Source organism: Lucilia sericata, unplaced genomic scaffold (genome assembly GCF_015586225.1).
Source record: "Lucilia sericata isolate MDLA Ls3-8-SP2 unplaced genomic scaffold, ASM1558622v1 Contig001179F_arrow, whole genome shotgun sequence".
Classification (NCBI taxonomy): domain Eukaryota; kingdom Metazoa; phylum Arthropoda; class Insecta; order Diptera; family Calliphoridae; genus Lucilia; species Lucilia sericata.
Genome location: NW_023995147.1, coordinates 56159 through 82014, shown reverse-complemented (window position 1 = coordinate 82014; position 25856 = coordinate 56159). Strand labels below are relative to the sequence as shown.

General features: G+C 30.2%; 1 protein-coding gene across 1 annotated transcript in view; it reads left to right on the top strand.

Moving 5' to 3' along the window:
- LOC119610405 (putative uncharacterized protein DDB_G0271606) overlaps window positions 1-25856 on the top strand; it is a gene marked incomplete at its 3' end in the record, with an annotated part of 104899 nt that overhangs the window by 41976 nt on the left and 37067 nt on the right. The window contains exon 2 of the mRNA XM_037965579.1: window positions 10294-10363. The remainder of the gene's footprint in view (window positions 1-10293; window positions 10364-25856) is intronic.

Genomic DNA, 25856 nt, shown 5'->3' with positions numbered 1-25856 from the left:
GTATAAAATTTCGGTCTTTATTGAAAATCAAAATTCCCAGTTTTTAGACGATTTTCGAAATTCTAAAATTTTTCTACTAAATTTAAACGTAAATTTCACACTAAATATAACATATGATAAGAAATTTTTTGAGTAATAGAACCATTCAATTATTCTCTGCCACATGCCAGAAAAAAAAGATACCTATCTATTTGTTATTTCAAGCAGTTTTATTTATTTTCTCTATAAAAAAAAGAAAAATGCGAAAATAAAAACTGTTGGTAAATAAAACGCATCTCACAACATGAAGTATAACGAATGCTTTCTTTCACTACTGTGAACTTATTTTCAAGTGCAAATTTACTTTAAAATAGTAAAATAATGTTGTGAAAAGAGTTTCTAGAATCGGTTTATTTTTCTTTACTCTACTTAAATATATTTACCATGAGTTACTAGTAGTTTAGTTTATTGTTGGTTTTGCTCTAAGAAACCACATCTCACACAACTGAAGCATGACACATTATTCTGTTAGATAAAGGAAAAAATAAAAAAACTATAGAGGGGTACGTTAGTATAAAAACTTGAATTATTATCCGAAAAATGCCTGGCAGCTTTACACAAACAATGATGCAAGGAATAATAGTGTAAAGAAAAAACTATTTTACTTGTTGTCTTTAGAAACTAAAGAAAAACGCCAGAAAATAGACATGGAGGAAACAGAAAGTTTTTAATACAGCACCGTGATGCTGATCGTCATCATCATCATCTTTTGATGATTCATTCAAGACACTAGGAGGTCGTTACTTAAGGGACTTCTTTGTCTCTTCATTTTCCTATTTGTTTTTTTTTGTTCATTCTTTCTAGTTTAGACACTTTTAATCTTTAAACAGCTGACTTTTTCCTCTTTCCTTCAAATAGACTCATGGATGCCTGTTTTGTTGGTTTTTTTTTTCTTTTACTTCAACACTTAATTTATTTTTCTATATGTCACCACCAACTATGTTGCCACAGTATCTTGATTGTGTGTCTTGCTTTTAATTTTTTTTGCTGCTTTCAACATACAGCTGCATTACTTTTGAGAAATATACACATTGCATGCACTGTCTGGCTAAATTTTGCTAGTCTATGCAAAATAGTTCGTGGTGTTTACCCAGCAGTTTTGAAATGAGTCAATGTTTCCCAGTAAGAGAGATTTTTTTTTGGAGTTTGTAATATTAATTAAAATTTTTTGGGACGACCACCCCGAATTGCAGGGTTTTTACTGCACTTCCATGTCTATGTATGCATTTTTGTGTGCTTTTGTTGCAGTTTGTTTGGTTTTTGCATGCAACGTAGTGTGTCAGGGAATAACATGTGACTAAGTCGCGTGTTGACACTGCAAATAATTTAAATAAACATACACACACTTTGGGGTACATGCAGACCCATTCATATTTTTTTTGTACATTTTTTTTCTGCAGAAATGGGCAATCGTTTCAGAAAAAAGAAACAAACTTCAGTAAATTCATGGAAATCAATCGGACGTCCTCTTATTAATTACATCGAGTTCTATAGACCAAAAATTATGTTACGTTTTCTAGTCAGAAATTTACTACGAGATTTGTTCACTACCATATTTAAAGAGAATTACATTTCAAGTTATATAAAGATAATGATCTAAAGTTCTTCTCCTTCACTCGATCAGATGACGCTTTGTAGGACATGAATGCATTCGATCAAATGAAATTTCCAAAGAATGCGCAAATAACAGATCGAGTTGGACGAAAAAGTTTCCCAGGCGGACAAATTTTTTGCCCAGAGACCAAAGTATACTTTATAAAGGATCGAGAAGTACTGAAGCCAAATCTAATCTCACATTTTTCCATCACATTTGGGATTCGAGATTTCGTGTCTCGAAGTTTGAAAAATGTAATTTTTGCCCATTTTTAAGACGTTATAACGGCTGCAAGACAAAAACTTAACAGATGTCATATCTTCTTTCTCCTTCTTATTCTAGCATAAATATACTGAAAACTACGATTTTCCAAGCTTTATGTCAGATTTTAAGCCTTTATTTTAAAGTCGACAGAATGCACTTTCATACATTTTATAAATAAAGTTGTTTTGGCGCTGTTGAAACATCTCGAAAAGGGCCAATATTGGCGGTTTTTTTAAAATTTCTGGACGTGATATCTCAAATCCCAGATGTGTTGGAGAAAATGTAAGGTTACATTCGGATTCAGCTCGATTCAATCCTTTTGAGAAGTATAGCTTGGTCTCAGTCTATCGACAAAAAACAACATTTCGGTTCTCCATTATTCGGCAAGTAGTGGAGAACCTGAGTTCTGTTTTTTCAGTATGTTATGGTCATTCAAATAAGACAGACGTGCTTTGAGGATACTGTGCGATTTGATCTATTTCATCATCTGGACTGTCAGAACAGTGTGTTACCAACGAATCTTAACAAATTTGTTAGAAGTACCTATTTGTTTTCTTGGGAACTCTAACACAGAAGGTTACATTTGATCCACCCATTTCGGGAATTTTTTGTACATTCAAAATAATAGGTTTTCTTTAGTTCCCCAAAATATACTTTAGTTTCAGCGACCAGCTTTTCATTTGACATTAATCTCTTGGCCTAAGACTTTTCATCAGTTTTTAAAAGCTAAAGTAATTACTGGTAGATCGGGTGACAGTAAAAATTGAAAATTTTTCGTAGGAATCTCGTAAGTACGTAGTTAAAGTAGAATTTATTTTCAATTCTTTTGGAAATCGGTAATTTTTTACTTCCAACAAATATGGATTTTGTTCAATAACCATGAATAATGTTTATCATCGATGGGACTGATTAAATTTCGTATGAATCGAAAATAAAAACTGTCGGCATGACCTTGTTTTACGTTAGTCAGTGTGATGGGACAATACTTATTTTAAATGCGATATAACATCGCCAATTAATCTTTCAAGTTGGGCTTTTGATTGGGAAGATTTTTTATGTCGTCAAATGTTTTCAGTCTTAAGCAACTCTCGTACTTTCCGATCGTTCAATTTTACTGAAATTTAAAAATTTCAAATTTCCGAGACGATTAAAAGTTCGATAATTAAGCAAAGTATAAAAATAATCCTACTGGCAAAATTGACGCACTAAAATGGGGCCCACATTAAGAACAGCTCTGCTCTAGCAAAAATTAACCACTTAAAAACATTGCGGCCATCAAGAATAAAGATTTATTTTATAGTTTATGCTCAAAACAACAAAACGAAATAACGAGTATAATAATAAAAATAACACAATTATTGTCAAATCAAATGATGAAAAAAATTGCTAATAAAAAAGATAAACAAAAATTAATGAAATTAAATGTAAAAAAAGAACGTATTGAAGGAATCAAGAAAAAAAATTCCCGTAAATGAATAAAAATTCTGCTGATGTCATGACTTCTGGACAATAGTAGTGTAACGGTGTGGATTGTGTATCTGTGTATCTGTGTTTTCATGACGATGATGATGATGAGATTTTTTTCTCTTCAGATTATTTCTTACGAACTCCTCGTGTGTGTTAATTTTATGTTATTACTGCTTCGGTAATGTAATGAAACGTTACGTAGTAGGACCCAGTAGATGAAAGAGACTTAGCTGAATAGGTAGTATACCCTAGATTATGGATAGAGATTATGGAAGGTACACAAATATAGGTGTAAATGAACTACACTGTAGATTACTTGGAGACAATAAAGTGACAATTGATTACCTGGTAGTTTACCTGGGACATATAAAGTAAGAAGTGACTACCATTAATGTTACAAAGTGGAATTGCGGCAAATAATTTTAAATTCTAGACAATCTAGTATTGGCATATTTAGGAAAAAAAGTGTTTAAGTTATCCTTATTGAACTGCAGGGATTAGTTTGCAGCAGCTAGTAGTAATTTGTTAGTTTTGCTGTTTGTCGCTGTTGCAGTTTATAATTTTTTTCTTGAACTGTTAAGAGCATTCACCTTATAATTGTTGCAATAAATGACGAAAATAAGTTGACTATATGATTTTTTTTCTTTTGTTGATAGTTTATGTGTTTGTGTCATTTGGCTTTGAGTGATTTTTTTTTAGCTGGGATTTTTTCACCATTTGTGTTTATATTTTTTAATTGATTTTTAGCGTGAATCATTGTATTATAAAGATAATAACAACAATAATACAATTTATTTCATTTATACTCATTCATATTTGTTTTTGTTTTTTTTGTTATTTTTTTATTGTTTATTTATCTTTTTCCTAAAGCATGAAACCATACAAGAAAAATATTTATAAAATCAACAATAAATACTATTTTTACAAATTGATTATTTTTTTGCTTTAAGCTTTTGCACTTTAGCTTTGTGTGTGTCTGTTTTTTTGCTTTAATTGTTTGCTGTTGTTTTAGTAATTGTTCTTATTTTTTTTTTGTTATTATTTTTTTATGTTTGGTTGATGCTGAAGTTTTTATTAATTTTTTAATTGCTTGGTTTATTTTATTTTCTTTTAGTTTATGAGTTTTTCATTTTTACTATTTCATTATTCTGACATCCATAGATTTCAATATAGAGTTGTCTGTAATTGTAACTTTTTCTAAGAATATAAAAAAAAAAAAAAATCCAAAAATGTCAAAAGTGTAATTGTTCGATAAATGACAGATTATTGATGTGTTAAAATTGATACTGTAATGTAAAGAAAATAAAGTTTGATAATGGTTTTACTTTGGTGGAAATATAAGGTAGTTGTTACTTGTCAAAATTTTCCAATTGGTATAGGTTGGTTGGTTAACGTGGTAGTTCAAGAGCCTTCGTTTTGAATGGACCCCACTCCACTCGTCAGATTATTATACAGTGTTAGATCTAGCCTGTAGCAGTGAGAAATCTCAGGATGTCATTAAGCTTGAACCCAGATATCTCATTAAGGTTAGATATGAAGTAGCTGCCAAGAAAGCGTTTTCTCTTAACAGCTACAGTAGAGCTTTCGCAGAGAAGATGGAAGACCGTATCTTCCTTTACTCTGCAATAGTGTTCATTGAAAGGGAGCCCAAGCCGACTTGCATGTTTGCCCAGCACCTAGTGTCCTGTTATTACAGCTATCAACTTCGACATATCCCGTCTACTTCGGTTTATAAGGTGTCTAGTGCGTTTTTCATTGAAAGAGGGCCACAATAACTTGCCCTTTACATGTGTCCAAATTATTCCACGTACTTTCAGCCTTCTCCAAAAAGAATCTGTAGATACTACTCTTGATAAAACCTAACGGAGTTGCTACTGAAACGGCGTTGGAGATATCAAGAACAGATCCCATTCTGGCGAGATCATCTGCCATAATAGTCCCTAAGCGCAGGGACCCAAAAAAAGGGTAATGTCAGACAAGCGACCCAGCCTTGACAGATCATTCTTGCATTGTCTGACTAATAAGGAAGTGGTAGAAGGAATTTAGAGAGAGAAGTGCCGTTTGACTATTGACAAAAATTCCTATGTTGCCCCGAATATTGAGATAATGTAGTACCCTACAAGCTGACGTTATCGTTACCCCAGCTTCTTCGCAGAAGACACCAGAACCGACAGGTTACACCTACACCACTCACTCCCGGAAGGAACTCTGATTTTGAAAACGCTATCAAAGTCGGTGTGTGGGGTAATATAGTCGGATGATTGGTTCAAGATTTGAGGATATACCTAAAAAAAAAAAACTTAGCGTGTCCATATGTTCTTGATATCCAACTTGCGGATGAGTTGAGCCTTGCTGCGCTGCAAGCTTATATGGCCATTATGTGCAGATCTATAGGTAGGATGTGCAATATAGTTTTCAGAGCTTCTGAAGGACTAGTTCTTAGAGCACCTGTTATCCCAATGCATGCTGGTTTCTGAACTTTGTATAGATGAACTACAACAAACTTCTTTTTTCTTTTTAGCTTTATAGTCGATATTTCCTTTGAATAAAGAAAACTAAATTGAGCAGTTTAAAAATTTAAATCCTAAAAAATGCTAATACATCTGATAAACGATCGCAGTTTTTTCTGATACTTCTTCATTAGAATTTTAACTCATTATTTTAATGACATTCGCTGCTAGTACTTAACAATCTCGCTAACAAATAACTACTTAAATAAGTACTTACATATAAGGGGTTAAAAAGTTGTTTTTTAAAACAAAAACATTTCTCACGCATAATACGAACCTTGTTCGTTAATTCGCTTTCCTATGCACAACACCATTGCTTAGTTATGGTATATGCGTCCAATAATGGGTTTCATGCAGAAAAACTGTTTTAATTCTGTGGGTGTGCGAAACTGTTGCTAGCGCGCGATTTTATAAAATGTGCAAATAAAACCGCAGAAGCGATTTTATGACGTTAAAGGACAAGAACTTTTGCATAGTAATAAGTTTAGTGTGGAAGGAAAGACGGAGGTATTACATATATGAATGCCACGCCTTTTTCCGCCTATTTGTTTTTGTCATGTTAAACTTTACGTTAATCTGACTATTGAAGTTTGTTAGTGTTGTTATATTAAAGCAATACAGTTTAGAAGGCTACTTTTTGGAGAATTCCTTTTTGATTATTTTTTGCAAATTCGACAGAAATATTAACTAAATTTCCAAAGAACTGATTCATAATGAAAAATTTCCGAAAATCATTTTATATTTACAATGGTGGGTAAATAACATTTTACATCGACGAATATAATATATTATGAAAAATTTTTAACTTGATTTCTGAGCCAATGACTTCATCTCAATGTTAGCAAATATAAGAAGAAGATAAGAAGATTTAATGCTTTAAATCCTCAAACTATGGGAAAAGATAAAGACAACAAATCTGTAATTTGTTGCAATAATAAACATAAATTATGATAACTATATTGCAGTAATTCATGCATGATGCATCATGTAATGGATTTAATGGAAAATTATTGCTTTTTTCATTTAGTATTGAAAAAGCTTGCCAAGAAGCAAACAGGAAGTATTAAAAATTACAGAAAATTGTATTAAAAAAAGAAAGAAAAGTTGTAGTAGTAGCAAAAAGAAAATAAGTTTCAATATCACAAGATTACAACAGATGACAAGATAGACAATAAGACGAAGAAATGAAAGAAAAAACTATCTATCAACAATGAGACAAAAATAATTACTTTAAATGATTTTCTTGTTTGAAATGCTGCTGATCAATCGTTTCGTATTCAATGAATGAATGAACGATTAATGTGTATTTTGAAAATAGCAAATAAAAGAAATGTGAAAAGAAAGAAACAAGAAATATACATCAAGAATGCAGTTTCTTCAGTAAAATTAACTGTCAACAGATAACTTTGTACGTAACAAAATGTCGTTTCTTTATCCCCTTCTCTTTGCAAGTTAAGTTCTCTATGTCGATTTTTTTCGATTTTTCTGGCTGCTAAAATGAAAACATAAAAAAGATACAAAAAAAGAAGAATTGTGTCACATACATAGTAAGTAACAAAGCCAACTGCAGCACAAAAAGTGAACGTAACTTTTATTTAAACTGCAAAGTGTTGCCAGGTTGTAAGAATTTTTAACATTTTGCAAGGCAAAAGTGTTAAAGGATTTTTTACTTATTCTTTTAAAAACTAGACAAATCTATAGATCTTTAAAAAATTATTGTATTTTTAGTAAATTTTAGGGTATATTTTTATCTTTCCTAAATGTGGCAACCCCTTTTAATTTTAAGTTTCACATTTAGTCTGTCTCTTAAATACAATTTCATAGGAGATTGAGATGAGAAATGTTTATTTGAAATGACTAAGAAGCAAACATTCATACGTTTATGTAGGAATTTGGCACAGTGGTTCAAAACAGAGAAACAGATATGCGCTGGAGAGGAGCAGATATGCGATAGAGAAACAGATATGCGATAGAGAAACTGATATGCGATAGGGAAACTGATATGCGATAGAGAAACTGATATGCGATAGAGAAACAGATATGCGATAGAGAAACAGATATGCGATAGAGAAACAGATATGCGATAGAGAAACAGATATGCGATAGAGAAACAGATATGAGAGAGAGAAACAGATATGAGAGAGAGAAACAGATATGAGAGAGAGAAACAGATATGAGAGAGAAACAGATATGAGAGAGAGAAACAGATATAAATAGATATATAGATAGGTAGATAGATAGATAGATAGATAGATAGATAGATAGATAGATAGATAGATAGATAGATAGATAGATAGATAGATAGATAGATAAGATAGATAGATAGATAGATAGATAGATAGATAGATAGATAGATAGATAGATATAGATAGATAGATAGATAGATAGATAGATAGATAGATAGATAGATAGATAGATAGATAGATAGATAGATAGATAGATAGATAGATAGATAGATAGATAGATAGATAGATAGATAGATAGATAGATAGATAGATAGATAGATAGATAGATAGATAGATAGATAGATAGATAGATAGATAGATAGAGATAGATAGATAGATAGATAGATAGATAGATAGATAGATAGATAGATAGATAGATAGATAGATAGATAGATAGATAGATAGATAGATAGATAGATAGATAGATAGATAGATAGATAGATAGATAGATAGATAGATAGATAGATAGATAGATAGATAGATAGATAGTAGATAGATAGATAGATAGATAGATAGATAGATAGATAGAATAGATTAGATAGATAGATAGATAGATAGATAGATAGATAGATAGATAGATAGATAGATAGATAGATAGATAGATAGATAGATAGATAGATAGATAGATAGATAGATAGATAGATAGATAGATAGATAGATAGATAGATAGATAGATAGATAGATAGATAGATAGATAGATAGATAGATAGATAGATAGATAGATAGATAGATAGATAGATAGATAGATAGATAGATAGATAGATAGATAGATAGATAGATAGATAGATAGATGATATAGATAGATAGATAGATAGATAGATAGATAGATAGATAGATAGATAGATAGATAGATAGATAGATAGATAGATAGATAGATAGATAGATAGATAGATAGATAGATAGAGATAGATAGATAGATAGATAGATAGATAGATAGATAGTAGATAGATAGATATAGAATAGATAGATAGATAGATAGATAGATAGATAGATAGATAGATAGATAGATAGATAGATAGATAGATAGATAGATAGATAGATAGATAGATAGATAGATAGATAGATAGATAGATAGATAGATAGATAGACAGACAGATAGATAGACATATTCAAATCAATGCTATCAATCAAACTCGGTCCTTGCAACTAAAATTTTTCTCCTTGACCCCACTGCACCATATCGTTGCATACATATTGCATGCATGTACGAACATTGTTGCCAACTAGCCTTCATATTCCTTTTGTTGTTTTTTTGTTTCTTTACTACTGCTGCAATTGTTGCAAAAGGTTAACAATACTCAGCAGATACTTTTGGATATTCTTGTAGCTTTTCCAAACAACATCCAATTCTTTTTATGTTTATTGCCTTTTTTTGTTGTAAGGTTACTAAAAGACATGATAGAACGAACTAAAGAAAGAAAGGTATCGTTTTCCAATTTTATAGATGATGTTCAATTTTACACACATCCTCGAAATACAAAACAGAAAACTATATATTATATATGTATCTGCAAAAAAAAAAAAACGATAAAGGAGAAAGGAACAAAAACACTGAACAAACTAAAAAAGAAGGTTATTAGGTTGATTAGTTTTCTTTTGTTGCAGCAACAAAATTGAACGTATTGCAAATATACTAAGAGGGGAGACCGAAAATATACTGATGTCAAGGGTCATTGAATGGTACCAAACTAATCTAAGTGCAACAAGAAAAAGGTTATAAGTAAAATTCGATTTAAGTGGCAAAAAGAAAAAAATTGAATTGCATTCAAATATTTTTTGGTGGGGTAAAGTTTTTTTGTATTGCAGTTGAAAGTTTTTAACCTTTAGATTTTTTTTGCTTCTTTTTTTATCGAAAGCAATAAAATTGTAGATATGCTAGTTGGTTATTTAAGATATAGGAGAATTTAGAGGTTCTAAGGGTTATTCAATGATATGATCCTAAAAAAATTTAGAAAATTTGAAGTATATGTATGTATTCTTCGAGTACTTTTCACTAACCCACAAAATTTAATAATTTTGCTTTAAGTACTGACATTTTTAGATTTATTTTTTAATCCTTAACTGAATTATTATTGAAATGTTTTACATTGTTTGTCGTGTTATTCTATACATATTTAAAATATTTAAAATTTAATACTTAAATACCTTTAAAATAATGAAATTTATTTTGTTACTTTGTTTTTATTTATTTTAGATAAAAATGCACTTTTTATTGGATATTTTGTGTGTCTCCCAGCAATAATAATTCGAAAAACGAATACAAGGTAAGTGTTTGTTTTGTTTAAATAATTTAATTATGGATATTACAGGGTGTGATTTAAAAAAAAAAATAATTTGAAAGTCGTACTTTAAAAAAATTTTTGAGAATTTGTATAATGACCGTATATGAGACTTAAAATGTCAGAGTGAGGGATTCGGGTTCGATTCCCACTAAAGGCTTTGGTATGTGTCAGTTCAGCTACTCGATAATTTAAGTTTTTCTTCTTTTTAAATTTTTACTAAATTTAATATCAAATAGTCTCTGGAAACAAAACACTCACTATTATGTGTTTTTTTACATAGTATCTAAGTATGTATGTACATTGCTTGCTCTATAAATACACTAAATTTAGTTTTTTATTAGTCAATCAATTCCATAAAAATTTGTTAAATTTGTTCATCAATTTCACCAAAATAAAAAAAAAAAAAAAACACACGCTTCAGTGAGTGGCCTTTGATAACGAACATTTAAATGGATTTATTTTGTTCATTATTAAATTTAAAATAAAATTTTCAACGTAAAAGCGAAATGAGAAAAAAAAAATCACATAAATAGTCCAAGCCAAAAAATCAATATTGTTTGTAAATATGAACTGCAAAAACAAAAATTATTATTTTTCATAAATAAACAAAATTTTTGTTGTTGATTTTTTTTTTTCAACTTTGGTTTGTTTTTTGATTTGGGTTTTTCATGAACACATTTAAACGAATGTACAGACAAAAACTCATACCATTAAAAGTGAAAAATTTTACCACACTGGAGGAAAGAAAAAAAAACACATAAGAAAATAATATTGATCTTGTCTGACCCTACGATACCCTACTACAGCGAGGTTTTTAGAATATACCGATCCTTATAGAAATTGGTAGATTGATTAATTCAGTTACGAAAATAATTTCATACAACTATATATCGAAATCTTCACGATTTAATATCATAAGTAATTTAAGGTGTTTAAAATTTGCACTAAGGATAGTACTATTGTATAGTAGGTCAGACACAAATATTCAGCTCTATCGGTGAAGAACTGCCGGTTTTAGAGGGGGTCAAAGTTGGACCTTTTGGTCATACAGGATTATATTCAAATGAGTGTAAATTTTCACCTATTGGTCCTAGCAAAAATTGTCCAAAGGAGGTCAGATAGCTATTTCTTCATTTTTTCCAAAACTTTTTTTAATTTAATTTTTTTTTTCAAAATGGGCCCTTCTTTTTTTTGCTTAAAAGAAAGCTTATACAATTTCCTTGAAGGGGATATCGGTCAAGAACTGACTTAGAGAGGATTAAAGTTGGACGTTTTGGTCATACAGGGTTTTATTCAAATGAGTGTAACTTTTCACCTCTTATGCAAGGGCTTTATAGTCCCATAATGGGACTATAAAAAAAAATAATTTTTAATATTTGGCACTTCTTTTTCTCCTATTTTTTCAAAATGAACGTTTTAGAAAGAAAGCTTAGACCATTTCCTTTAAGAGCTTTGTTTTTGACCGATAGTACTAACATTGGTGCAAATTTCATCCAAATCGATTTTAAAAGTGTCATGAAATTGCCCATATATGTATATATTTTTTTAAATTTTACCACACACAATCTTCCATCCTTGACTCTACCTTTAAATAAAACAACATATAACATAAAGCTCTATGTTGTTGTTGTATAAAAATTATATTTTTTCGGGATTTTGCTCATATCTTCGTTATTAATTAATAAAGAATATCCCGGAGATATATGGGGTCTTCAAAATATTGATTTCAACGAATTTACTAACATGCGGACAGACAGACGGACATAGCTTAATCGTCTTCGATGTCAATAGGAATTCAGAATATATATTTTTTAAAAGGAACTTTGACAACATTTATTTTTGAGTCTTACAAACATCAGCATAAACTTATAATACCTCTCTCCACCCATATAATGATGTAGGGTATACAGAGAAGAACAGAACTCTTTAAGCGAGTAGAATGAATTGGAGGAAAAAAAACTTTCCAATTCAATTTATAGCAGGAGTAAAAAAATGGCAGCAAATCTGTTTATATTTATTTTAAGTTGTTTGTGTATATTGCAGAAATGATGAAGAAGAAAACGAAGCAAAAAGTACTAAATCATGAAGAAAATTTTTTTTAGCAAAATGAAAAAATTCAGCAATAACGAAGTATATAGATACTACAACAAACATTCATTGTTTTTTAATTATTAATGATTTTGAGAAGTGTTAACTACATTAATATCAGGAAATTTTAAATAAAATTGCAACTCTGAAAATTTTGGGGTAAGTCGTGCAAGATCTCAGACCAAATCGGATCAAATATGTATCTGCAAATCTCTAAGACATCTTCCGATTTCACCCAACAAACGGATATGACGTTTTTTACATTAAATATAAATTTTAAGAAGTTACAAACGTTATAATAAACTTTATACTTCTCGTGAAGGGTATAAAATTTTCAAGCCAATATGTATATTTCTGTACAAGGAACCAATTGCTGCGAGAAGAAGAAGAAAAAATAAATCTTATAAAAAACAACAAATTAAATAACATAAATCTTTACATGTATGGAGCATGCAAAAAAAATCATATATAAAAACCTAAACAAGATCAACAGACTAAGATGGTAAAGTAGGGGTGCAGAGAAAAAAACTTAAAGAGAAAACTTTTTCCTCCGGTTTTTTTTTCACTTTAAAAGGTTGCATGACTGGAAAAAATATTCTTGATAATGTGTTTGCCGCAACAAGACATGTTATAAACTATTGCATATTTATCGATTGTAAACGATTTTTTTTTGTAACAGAAAGCTGTTCTCGATTTTAAGTAATAAATAGTTATACAAATGAGATAATTTTTTACACTTTCATGCGAAAACTATTGGACCAATTTAAATTTGACACAGTGATATCCTTTTAAGGACTTATAGTAATATGCTATAGCTGATCATGACTAGATGCCACGCCTCTAATCGATTTTTAATAATAAACCTGAATTTCCCTTAAAAAGCACAACATTAAACTTTTTCTATAAAAAATTGGATTTTATTTAAAAAAAACTAAAATCGGTTGTAGTTAAGAATGAAATCTGTAATATCTTCAGTTTTCAATTAAAAATAAAATATACTGTAGTTTCTTAGTATTATTGTACTTCCGAGGAGTAGTGGTGGTAACAGTACATAAGTTTGTCGGTACTATCAACTAAGGGAGTAATGGTATCACGGAACCTGTTGCATGTAGGTCATTCTCGTGTTCTGGATATTGGTGAGCTCCTTTTAAGGTGGCTGTGGGTAAATCCGAAATCGCGTTTAAAGACTGATGCAGGTGAAATTTTTATTTCGGGATAAGATTCCGGTGCTGTTGCCGACTCAACAGAACACCAAATCAAAGTAATTCGAGACACTATATCTTGGTAATTAGTTGACATTACAAAGTGAATGAAAGGTGCATGAACGGGTTTGATGGGTGTGAATAGTGTTTCGAATGAATTTGTTGGATGAAAGGTCTGTTTGATGTCCTTGTGTTATGAAGTTCCCTTCTTTCAGGTATGTTTCATGCTAGATCTAGCTCAGTGTTTCCTTTGTGTGTAATGGAAATCATACTGTGTTTCTCCAGATGTTGCTGAATCAACAGCAGCCATCGAAGTAGTGTAGTTGTTTGTATGTTGTCGAGTAAGGCTTCAGATATGGTCTGAAGATTACAGAACATTCCACAATGGAATTGCAGTGATCAGAGATTAGATAGCTCGAGTGTTCAACATTTGTCATCTAAGTGTTCTTTGTAAGTCACAATGGGGCAGTGGTGTATCGTCTCTTGCTCAACCTGTAACTGAAAAATACCTTCTTGAGATAAGTTCGTTATGACTGGTGATCACGTTAATCTGATAACTTTGTATCTGAAGTTAGTTGGACATTTACTGATTGTATGAATGTTGTGTTTGTTGCAGTGTGACCTGGACTGGGTTTTCTATGACCCAACTAAAAGTAGTCTTTACTATGAAGTTTCACCAGAATCGTTAATCTGGTACCTCGAAATACAGGACGCCCCAGCCTGTTTAATGGTGCAGTTATTCGGGTAGTAACTTGATGCCTATCGTTTAAACCCAATTCAAGGATACGGCGAACTATGAGCTGGCAGTTAGTCGTGTTAGTAGTTGGGGGATAATGACTACATTTTCAATTACAATTACATTTGAAGTAATTGTACTTGTAGGTTTACCAATTACAATTACTTATAATTGTAATTGAAGTTTTTCCAATTACAATTATTTGTAATTGTGTTTGAAGTTTTGCCAATTACAATTACTTGTAATGGTAATTGAAGTTTTGCCAATTAAATTACTTGTAATTGTAATTGAAGAATTTCCAATTGCAATTACTTGTAATTGTGAATTTTGTTCCTTATAATATACATGTAATTTGTAATTAGTAATACCTTAAGGACAATTATAAGTAATTTTAATTGGAATCTTCAATTATAATTACAAGTAATTGGCAAAACTCCAATTATAATTACAAGTAATTGTAATTGGTTATTGGTCAATTACACATTACAAATAATTGTAATTGGAAAAACTTCAATTACAAGTATTTGTAATTGGTTATTCCTCAATTTCACATTACAAATAATTGTAATTGACCATGTAATGAATTGCTTTGTGTAATCATTACCCAACATGCCTGGTAGATACGCTCTTCCCTGACAGAGAAGAATGTCATGTCCATAATCATGTCTTTGATTTGTATCCTTGTTCCCCTGCAAGGTGTCTCCTGATGAAATTCTTCTATATTTAACCCATTTTAGGCATTATGATTTTCAGTTGACTTTTAAACTTCTTAATGAAGTTCTCATACAATATTATCTGCCTCCAATAAACATTTAATTTTTAACATGTTATTTATTATTGTTATAAAAATTTGTTTCATTAACGAAACATGTTTTAACATGTCCTTTTACAAATTTATATTAATTGCTCTATTTTTCAATGCCATACAATTTAAAACATACTCACACAAAAAATTGCTACAAAAAAGCAGCTGACTATTTATCAATCTTTTTTTTTTTTTTAATAACATCGACTTTAAATACTACAATGAAAACCTGAAGAAAAAGAATACAATGTTTCAGTTTGAAAAATCCTAACTGGCAGGTGTAAAATCATCAAATTTATGAGATCCTTCAATACAAGACATAAAGTAAACATCCTTTTGCAATCAGTACTTGGCAATAACAACAACAAAAACAAAGAATTCATAATCACAACCAAACAGAATGAAATAAAGCAATTCCTTGTTGTTTCTTTTTTTTCATTCTATGTTTTTATTAGAGCAAAAAAAAAGAAAACAAAAGAGACTGTTAGTGAAATGGTTGAATAATTTTTTGGATAAAAAAAACTGCTATTTTTTCAACATTTCATCTTTTGTTTCTTACTGAAACAAGTCCGTCTGTCTGTTCAATATGTCTGATACATTCAACGACAGCAGTAGCAAGCAGCAGCAACAGAATTGAAAAAATCTCAGTTCAATATAAGATTATGGCTGGGTTGTAGACATACACAGGTAACAAAAATTCATTGGTAGAAATTCGAAAAAAAATTAAGAATTCGAAACAAAAAGGATGAAAGATTCAGTTGTAGAAAACAAGAAAACAAACCATGCCAAAGTGTATTGGCTGGCATTGAATGGCTAAAGTTGAGTTTAGTATTTGTGTTTTTGAATGAGTCAGTTTGTCTGTTTTCCATTTAGCCAGTTTGCCAAGTAGTCGGTGTAAAAGCAGCTGCCTTTTAATATTTTCATATTTGCTTATAATCTCAACTCTAAGAGGGCAATGTTTAGAAATAAATTTTTTGCAATTTGTAACAAATAAACTTCATACTTTTGAGAGGATCGGCCCATTATATAAGAACCCCGTGCACTGTCTTTCGGAAATCAGACATGTCGTTTTAAATTTAATTTGCTCAAATGAGTAATAAACACCCATTACCTCCTGCATTACCGAGTAATATGTGGTGGTTATTAGATATATTATAGAGAATTAATAAAGATTTTACTATTTTCTAGAATTGTCTTCTTAAGTAAATCTGAAATAAAGAAATAAACACTTTTTCCTATCTGAGTATTCAATATTGGATTGTTATTTTTGGTCTCTCTGTCTTGATTTTGCTTACAAAAATAAAACAACAGAATCCTTTAAACAAATCTAAAAAAATACAATTTAGGCTGCCAGACACAAAAATCTAAAATAAAAAGTGATTCACATAATAATTTTAAACAATGAATATTTTTTTATCGCAATTTCTAAAAAAATTCTAAGAATTGAAAAAAAAAGGACCAACCATAACTAATGATGAAATGTGAAAAAATAAATAAATACAAAAAATTTAATAAGAACAATAAGTTAAAAAAAAAATATCTAATATAAATTTCTCAGATGTATTTCTGCTTGTGGTTGTCAGTGTTTGGTTACGGTTTCTTTAAAAACGTGTAGAAAAAAACACTTCAAAAAGACCTTTAGACTTTGTGGTCTTGATTATATTTTCTTGGCTTTAATTTGTTTTCTTTTTACCTTTTCCTTTTTTGTTTTTGGTTTTATTTAATTTTTTCTAAACAATGCAATTTTTATCGTCTATAGAAGGTATTATGCGTTAAAGAAATGCTTTGTGACGTAAATAAATTTTGTTCATTAGCCAATTTTAGAATAGATTCTTTTCATGGTTTAAAATTATTATTCAATAAGAGATTTAAATATTCTAAGTGCTTCTATTAGCACTCCTTTGGATGTACTTATTTTGCTAAAATATTATTACTACTATTTTTACACCGTTCACCTTCGTTAGAAGGGTTTGTCGAATATCGAAGTGCTTTACGTGAACACCTGCCGTTTTGGCCTATTTCACGGTGGTCTTTTTCAACCACTGTGTGAGCTTTTGCAAGGACTCACCATCGCCCCATTGTGCTTCCTACACGCAGGTGGCAATTTACGTATATGTAATCCAGTATACGTGCACTTTGCTCGCTATCTAATCTCTTGTCATAGTAGTCCCGCACAATCTAACCCCGACAAAGGAAAAAGCAATCACTTGTAAGATTCGATAGTAGGGGCGGACCCAACATCAGGTGATGTCATGACGACTGCTCTGTCCCTACAAACAATCTCATTATCTAAAGTCTTATCCCAGAGCATTACCTCTTAAAGTCGCCCAACCACACTACACCTAAGGGACGTAATTGGTAGTCCGAAACACGGATCTATATTTAATTAGCCAGACTTATTTCAGTGGCCACAAGGACCTATTGTGATAAGTTGAGCATGTTTAGAGTAAACTCCAGCACACTCAGACATGAAGGAAAATCGCCGATAAATTTAAGATTAAGGTATCAACCAATTTCACCAACATTTTAACCGTCACTCCTTCTGTCATTCCGTCATCTCCACACATACAACTCAGTATTTCTCTCGTCCATCAGATACAAGTATCCGAATGGTACATCTCACTCCATCACATACCCAATCTTTGCATTATCAGCTCAGTTCCAACATTTTATTAATTCACAGCCTTGCCCTGTGGTTTGTACCGCTCGTAGTTTCTAGGAGCGTAGGAGAATATAGACGAATATACAACTTACCCCGAAATTGTATATTTTAATATTTTAACCAAGCACCCCCTTCAAGCGAATTTGGGTTTAAATCACAGCCACTACGTGGATTCTGAAGGAACCTCAACCAACTGACCAACCAGGACAAGTCCTGCGGGCAACTGGCCACCCGTAGTACCAGATTATGTGATGCTCTGGTTAGACGACATGTTAAATCAGCCAAGGACTAGCCAGGGAGTGAAATGTCATCACCTGTTTATAGTCCCGGCAGACTAGAGTTACTGGTAGCACCTCTTTACCCCTGGATTGCAATACCCCAAGATGAGGGTCCTTCATCAAGGAGATATGAGATAGAAAGGTATATAAAGGTATGTGCTTCCGTTTGTAATTTCTACAATAAAATTTTCCGGCCCTATTAAGTATATATATTCTGGATCGTTATAGATAGCGGGGTCCATAAGCCATGACAGTCTGTCCGTCTGTCTGTGGGTGTGTGTGTTGAAATCAATTTTCTGAATTCCCCAGATATCTTTAGAATCCAAATCTTCAATAATTCTGTTAGACATGCTTTCGTGAAGTTTCCTCTCAGCAAAATCCGTCTATAAATAACTGAGATACGAACAAAAATCCAAGACAACCTCTGAAAATTTCATTAGAAAAAGGGAATATTAGTGCAGGCTTTGAAAAAAAAAACAACAACAACATTGTATTGAAAAAAACGTATGCTCGGATGTACTGTGAGCGTCAAAAGAAACTGTACACCAGTGGCATTTATGTTTAAACTTTTATTTTATTATTTTTTTTATAATGTAACTTAAAATTTTTTTAGTTTTTATTTATTATATGTCCTTCTTAAACTTTTTATTAAAAAACAAAAACAAAACTTGAACAACAACAAAAAATATATAACAAAAACAAATAAATCTTCAAATTCCACGCGTCAAAAGAAACTGTACATTATTTCTACATTAAAATAATAACGTTAGTTAAAAATAATTAGTATTTAGTTTGATTGCCATTTGCTTTTATTACAGCTTGCAGTCTTCTGGGCATCGATTCCACAAGTTTTCTAGTAACTTCAGGGGAAATTTTCAGCCATTCCTCCATTATAGCTGATTTGAGGGAATCCTTGCTTGTAATTTCCCTTTTTCTTATTTGTTGATCCAGATGTTCCCACAAATGTTCTATGGGGTTGAGATCGGGTGACTGGGGGGGATGATCCAACTGTTTTGGAGTATGGTAAAGCAGCCATTCCTTTACTATTTTGGCAGTATGCTTGGGATCGTTGTCTTGCTGGAAGACCCAAGTTCGATCCAAGCCCAATTTTTCAACGCTCTGTGCCAAGTTGTCCTTTAAAATGTTGAGATAATCTGTTTTATTCATAGTATTTTCTATGAATACCAAATTTCCTACACCATTCGCTGCCATACATCCCCACACCATCACCGACCCACCACCATGCTTTACTGTGGACATTACATTTTGCCGATCGAATTCAGAATTTTTCGTTCTCCAAATTTTAACTGGTTTTTTCTTACCAAATATTTCAAATTTACTTTCGTCAGTAAAAAGCACATTGTTCCAGAATATATTAGATTGATTTTCGTATTTTTTGGCAAACTCCCGACGCCGACGTTGATTGATTGGTGAAATATATGGCTTTTTTCTTGGAACTCGTCCATGCAGTCCATTTGCATGTAAGGCTCTGCGTATTGTGCTGGCACTGACACTAATACCGGAGCATTCTGAAATATTTTCGGATATTTTTACAGCACTTTCCGTTGGGTTTTTCTTCACTTGTCGCACAATGGACCTTATTTGAGTACTGTTTAGTTTAGCTGGCCTTCCAGATTTAGGGCGATTTTCTAAATTTGAAAATTTTTGGTACTTATCAATTATATTTTTTAAAGTGTTGTGACTTCGTCCAATGATTACACCAATCTCTCGTAAAGATTTGCCTTCTTTGTAAAATTTTAACACAAGTTCACGAACATCCAAAGAAGTTTGTTTGCCCATTTTTAAAAAATACAAAAGTTTCCTTGTTTGAACTGCTTGTGACAAAACCAAATCTATTAATATCTTTAATAATTAGTTAATATTGCTTAAATTGTCATATGAAAGAAAATAAAAAAAATAACGGAAGGTTTATACTGTAAAATTGCTTATTATTTGTTGTACAAAATAGTTGTACAGTTTCTTTTGACGCGTGGAATTTGAAGATTTATTTGTTTTTGTTATATATTTTTTGTTGTTGTTAAAGTTTTGTTTTTGTTTTTTAATAAAAAGTTTAAGAAGGACATATAATAAATAAAAACTAAAAAAATTTTAAGTTACATTATAAAAAAAATAATAAAATAAAAGTTTAAAAATAAATGCCACTGGTGTACAGTTTCTTTTGACGCTCACAGTATGTATGTTGGTTTCATTGCTTTGTGTATGAATTTTGTTTTTATTGAAAAGCGTAGGTGTGGTTGACAACCACTGGTTGTGAAGGGTATATAAGATTCGGCAAAGGCGAATATAGTCTTTTCACTTGTTAAATAACAAATCGTTATTTTAATTTAAACCTTAACTGTATTAGACAGCTGTTGATAATTGTCAAGAAGAAAGAAAACATTCGTTTTTCGCGGTTTCAAATGAAAAAGGCTGATTTGCTTAAGTCTGTTTTAATAATACTAAACTTGAAATTAAATGAAAGGAAAACTGATTAAGAATTTACCTTTTTTAATTTAAGATTTACCAATAAACTAATTTAAAACAACCAAAATTCACTAAAATTTAAAAACTTTTTACAATATTCTTAATTATTAATATAACCAGAAGAATTGTTGTAAACAGCTTCTAACTTTTAAATAATTTATAACATACAAATTTCTTATTGCTTCCTTATACATCAGTTTCCTATTGCAAAAAAAAAAAAAAATCATTTAAAATTTGTGTTTATTACCTTCTTAAAAATGCCACAAAAATGAGGAAAACCTGACAGACAGTTCACCATCATATATTGGAATATTCATGGGTAGGAGTTTAACAACTCCATGAGGTAAACATTAAAAATTTAATTGGCATTTGGCCAAAAACAAAAATTGAATATTAAATAAATGCAAACAGAGAACTAATTTGCTGATTTTAAAATATAAAAAATTACACCAAACCTCAAAACACAAAAAAACTTTTTAAATAAAATCTGTCTGTTTGTTTTTCAACTGATGTTGTTGTTCTTGTTGTTGGTAGAATAAAATTAAATTAAAAAAATTAAAATTTTTTAACATACTTTTCATTACATGATGCAGAAAATTAAAATCAGTTTAACAGACGAATAAATCATAATTTTCAGACATATGAAATTTCATTTAAATTAATTTATTAGTTCATTCATTTATTGGCTTTCTTTTTAACATTTTATTGCAATAATAAATAGTTTAAAAAAATATTGCAAAGTTATAGTTTCAATTAATCTTTATGTATAATTTTAAAATTTTTATATTTTGTCAATTGTACTCTAAAGATACTTGAGGCAATCTTCCTTGGAAAGACGAAAGAAGAAGAAGAAGAAGAAAGTCATCCTTTGGGAGAACTTTTTCTATAAGAAAAGTCTCTTCCTTTGGGAGAACTTTTTCTATAGGAAAAGTGTTTCCTTAGGAAGACTTTTTCTATTGGCAAAGTGTCTCCCTTGGGAAGACTTTTTCTATAGAAAAAGTGTCTTCCTTAGGAAGATTTTTTCTATAGGAAAAGTGTCCTCCTTAGGAAGACTTTTTCTATAGGAAAAGTGTCTTCCTTAGGAAGACTTTTTCTATAAGAAAAGTGTCTTCTTTGGGAAAACTTTTTCTATTCGAAAAGTGTTTTCCTTAGAAAGACTTTTTCTATATGAAAAGTGTCTTTCTTAGGAAGACTTTTTCTACATGAAAAGTGTCTGCCTTAGGAAGACTTTTTCTATAGGAAAAGTGTCTTCCTTAGGAAGACTTTTTCTATAGGAAAGTGTCTTCCTTAGGAAGACTTTTTCTATAGGAAAAGTGTCTTCCTTAGGAATACTTTTTCTATAGGAAAAGTGTCTTCCTTAGGAATACTTTTTCTATAGGAAAAGTATTTTCCTTAGGAAGACTTTTTCTATACGAAAAGTGTCTTTTTTCTATAGGAAAAGTGTCTTCCTTAGGAAGACTTTTTTCTATAGGAAAAGTGTCTTCCTTAGGAAAAGTGTCTTCCATAGGAAGACTGTTTTCTATACGAAAAGTGTCTTCCATAGGAACACTTTTTCTATATGAAAAGTGTAATCCTTAGGAAGACTTTTTCTATATGAAAAGTATCTTCCTTAGGAAGACTTTTTCTATATGAAAAGTGTAATCCTTAGGAAGACATTTTCTATACGAAAAGTGTCTTCCTTAGTAAGACATTTTCTATACGAAAAGTGTCTTCATTAGGAAGACTTTTTCTATAGAAAAAGTGTCTTCATTAGGAAGACTTTTACTATAGGAAAAGTGTATTCATTAGGAAGACTTGTTCTATAGGAAAAGTGTCTTCCTTAGGAAGACTGTTTTTATAGGAAAGGTGTCTTCCTTAGGAAGACTTTTTCTATAGGAAAGGTGTTTTCCTTAGGAAGACTTTTTCTATAGGAAAGGTGTCTTCCTTAGGAAGACTTTTTCTATAGGAAAGGTGTCTTCCTTAGAAAGACTTTCTATAGGAAAGGTGTCTTCCTTAGGAAGACTTTCTATAGGAAAGGTGTCTTCCTTAGAAAGACTTTCTATAGGAAAGGTGTCTTCCTTAGGAAGACTTTCTAAAGGAAAGGTGTCTTCCTTCGACTTTTTCTATAGGAAAGGTTTCTCCTTAGAATTTTTCTATAGGAAAGGGGTTGTTAAGAGTTTTTCTATATGAAATTGTTTTTTGTTGGGAAGACTTTTTTTCGTAGGAATAATTGTTTTTATAGGAATATATTTCTTAAAAGACTTCGACTTTTTCTATAGGAAAGGTGTCTCCTTAGAATTTTTCTATAGGAAAGGCGTAGGTAAGATTTTTTCTATACGAAAAGTTGTTTTGTTGGGAGGACTTTCTTCGTAGGAATAATGCTTTTTATAGGAATTTCTTTCTTAATAAGGCGTATTCTGTAGAACTCAATTTATTTGAATAGGTTTTCACCTTTTCCCTATTTAAGAAATATATGAACAAAAATATCCAACAATTTTTCAGAAAATAAAAATTTTGAAATAAAGAACAAAAAACTATATTTTTCATAATCATAAACATTAAAGCCAATTTAGCAGGAATATGACTTAAGGAAAGACTTAACAAAAATTGTATACTTCAGCATACAAACGATTTGATTGTGGTTACCAATTTTCGTGAGTAAGTTTGTATGTATATTCTATATACATATGAATAAGTTTGTCTTTTTTCTTTTCAAATTTTGTTATTTTTTTTTGTTCAGTCTGTAATGTTCATTAGAGTCTGTTATAGTGTAAAATTCAAGGTTAAATTTGTTATTTTTTTTCAAAATGGTTACTTGTCAAATAGGTATGTACAAAATGAAAAATAATAAACTTTATAAAAAGACAAAATTATTATATCTATGTGTATTTGTATGTTTGTACAGAAAAGAGAGAAAACTGAAATAAGAAACAGTAATAGATATAAATAATGACATACATTTTCAAATTTTTATTACATGCCATAAATAATAAGATACCAACCAGTAAGTTAAGATACACAGATATAGACAATTTGTATCTTTTCAATCTTTGATTTTATATGAAAAAATATTTAATATAAAATAAATACTAAATTACTTGAGTATAGTAAATAAAAATGTCAATTAGGAAAATTATTAACTTTGAGTTTAAAGTTTTTGTATCTCAAAGCAATAGTAGTTTTAGATAAATTGGTTAATTTGGTAGATATTTATTTTGTTTTGATTATTGTGATTAAGGCTTATTATGAGTTTTAGGTGATTGCCAACAACATTTTTGAAACTTAAGTAATATATTTTACATAAATTGAACTTTAACCAATAATGAAGTTTTAGTGCTGAATATAAATTTTTACTTAAGCATAAATTGCTTGATTTTAAATTAAAAGCTTTATGATTTAGAGAGCTTTTTACTCTCTTTTTTTAATTTTTTGTGTTGAAAAAAAGCTTTCAGGACAAAAATATTCTAAAGTAAACTAAATTTTTCAAAAGTTTAATGTTAAAAAGCTTTCAATAGAAAGCTTTCTGAATAGTGGGCAAATTTTTGAATATTGGTGCTTTTTGCACCAGAAGTTTTTTATGTTAAAGAGATTTTTGAACATAAAGCATTTTCTGCTCAAGAAAAGCTTTTCAGAAAAAAACTTTCTTCAGTAGCAAAAACTTTTGAAAGTTTTTTTTTTTTTTAATTTTTTTATGCTTAAAAGCTTCTTGACAAGTTTTTTGGTAGATTTTTTTTGTTTTTACCCTCCCAGGATTTTTTTAAACTATTTTTTTATTTTAAAACAAATTTTTATAAGCTTTTTGTGCAAAGCTTATTTTTTCCCAAAAAGCTTATTGACTTAATTTTTTGGATAGTTTTTTTTAGCTTTTTTAAGCCTAACAGGAAATGTTTTTTCTTACAAAGTTTCAATTAACGCTTTTATTTTTGTCTAAAAGTTTTTTTTATATAAAAACGAGATTTTCTACATAAATAAGGATTTTTATTAATAAAAGGCTTTTTCGTGAAAAACTTTTGTTTAAGCTTTATGTTTTGATTCAAGAAGCATTTTTGCTGAAAAAATGTTTGCTGTAAAAAGCTTTTTAATGGCTTAAGGCGGTTTTATTAAAATATTAATGACATCTTTATAAAATGTTGATATCTAATATAATATTTTTTTTTAAATAAACAATAAATATCCATCTTTTTTATTTTAAATCTAAACGTGTACGAAACAGTAAACAAATTGACATTTTATTGTCTTTACAACCAAAATAAAAGAAACAACTGTCAACTTAACAAGCTTTCTCTGATGTGGTTAAAAGCATTTACGCTTTAACGATTTCATTTATCGTGGCAACAAAAAAAAAAAACATCTAAAAAATTCAAATATAAAAGAAAAATTATCCAAAACACCAGGAAAATTTTTGAACAATTTCTAATGAAATGAACGGTTGACAAGCAGCCATGATGAGGATTAACAAAATAAAAAAGTGACATAATTTACAACAAAATTCAATGTTTTGACAAATTTTTCCCAAAAATTTCTTCTCGCTTTTTTTTTCTCTTGCACAAAAAATATTGTGTAGAGTTGTTGTTACAACTTTTAAATAACATTGTAATAAATTAAATAAAACATAAAAAAAGTATATAAAAACATTTATGAACAGCTAACATATAAATGATTATTTATGCAACATTTACACACTTTTAAAATGTATTGAAAACAAAAATGTAGAAAAATCTTGCATACAAAATATTGTAAATAAATATACATAAATTTACAAGTCTATATTACAACATCCATATTGTTTGTTAGTTGTTGTTACTACTACTATTGTTATTTTATTTACTTTATAACAATTTTATTATACCCACCATCAAAAAAGATGGGGGGTATATTGATTTTGTCATTCCGTTTGTAACACATAGAAATATTGGTCATAGACCCACAAAAGTATATATATTCTGGGTCCTCATTAAATTCTAAGACGATCTAGCCATGTCTGTCCGTCTGTCCGTCCGTCCGTCCGTCCGTCTGTCTGTCTGTCTGTTAAAAGCACGATAGAGTCCGAATGGAAAGTGCTAGAGGGTTGAAATTTCACATAAATATTTCTTATAGGTAAGGTTTGTTTGGTATTGAAAATGGGCAATATCGGTCCACGTTTTCGGATAGCCCCCATACAAGTGGCCCCTCGAAAAGCAGCTTTAACAGCCATAACTTGTTTAAAAATACGAATATAGCGATGAAATTCGATATAAGTAA